The sequence below is a fragment of the Homarus americanus genome, unplaced genomic scaffold (assembly GCF_018991925.1).
Source record: "Homarus americanus isolate GMGI-L3 unplaced genomic scaffold, GMGI_Hamer_2.0 scaffold55640, whole genome shotgun sequence".
NCBI classification, from domain to species: Eukaryota; Metazoa; Arthropoda; class Malacostraca; order Decapoda; family Nephropidae; genus Homarus; species Homarus americanus.
The window spans coordinates 3,517,536-3,519,179 of NW_024713650.1; positions in this window are offsets into that span (position 1 = coordinate 3,517,536).

The following is a 1,644-nucleotide window of genomic DNA, read 5'->3' on the forward strand; positions in this document are numbered from 1 at the left end:
ATTACTTAAAACATATTTATTAATTTTTTTTACATAATTTTACTAAAGCTACAACCAGGGTCTTATTTTCTTAATTTTCTCGTGTAGAACTCATCCTTGACTCGCGGCTGTAAACACAAACGAAAACAATGGCGTCCCATCTCCTCTTGTGTGACCATATTATTATTCATTGTATTGTATAAGGTGCATTCAGAAACATTATATAAAAAATATAGTTTGCAATTTTCATTAATTGTATTGTTTTGGGGGAAAAGATGGTAAAAAGCCACACAAAAGATATGAAAAGCTCACACTGGGTAACGCATCTCATTATTATTGCTTTATTTTAATGGTAATTAATGATTCACTATAGGATGATTCACCTTACTCTGCAATATTGGAGGACACATTACCGGCGTTATTCGAGGCTTTACTGTAATTAACTTAGTGTCCACAAAAAGAACTGGGCCCCTCACTTGACTTTTCAATGAACTACTGTGTTCAATTTATTCCCGTTTCCAAGCCCACAGCCTACCCAATCACAACTTGGTGACATCTGGCAACTCTCTGGGACAGTAGCTACCACATGGCATGAAGCTGAGCATTAGTATTTTTTATGAAGTCATCAGAGGAGGACTTATATGTTTGATGCTGGAGCAGTGTGCCTTTGAATTTTGGTTTGGGTTATTTAAAGGGTTTTATTTCTTATCTATTGCAGAAGTATGGGTCCTAAGAACCTTCCAGATGAAGAAAAGGCCCATATTTTGGCGTGGAAGCTGGATAATGTACCATCGAGTGAAATTTGTAAACGTACTGGCCGGGGAAAGTCCACCATTAAACACTTGCTGACGACTGCCTGTGGGCTGCCTCCAAACGTTATCCCACCTTACAAAACATCTGGTCGCCCACGGAAGACTACTAAGGGCACAGATAACTTACTGCAGCGAGAAGTACTTAAGGACCCCGGGATTACAGCAGCTCGGCTAAAAAAAAGCCATCCATGCCTGCATGCTGAGGCCTCACAACGCACAATTCAACACCGCCTACAAAAAGAGTTGAAGCTCCCTAGTCAATGCGCTGCACGTAAGCCTCTTCTGACGGACCATATGCACAAGCAACGACTCGACCCCATCGTGGCTCCAAATGCTAAACGAAGGAGATATGAAGCTTCTTTTAAGCTGAAAGTGGTAGCATATGCCAAGTCACACAACAATTGTGCTGCTGCAAGAGAATGCGGTGTAACTGAGAAGATGGTACGAGAATGGAGATCAAAGGAACACTTGCTAAGGAGTATACCCATGAATAAATGTGCAATGAGAAGAGGCACTGCACACTGGCCGAATCTAGAGAAGCATACAGTAGACATGGTCCATGAGCAGCGTCAAAATGGATACTCTGTATCAAGAAACAAAATACGTATTTGGGCACTTAAGTGGGCTAAAGCAAACAAAGAGCACAGCAAAGACTTCAAAGGCACTGCTTCATGGTGTAGCCGTTTTATGGAAAGATATGATCTAGTTCTGAGGAAGAAAACAAAAATATCGCAAAAATTACCAGCAGATCTTGACTGTAAAATTACTAATTTCCATCGCCACGTAATACAACAACGTAAGGAACACGGTTACCCATTAAGCAACATCGGGAACATGGATGAAACGCCTTTGA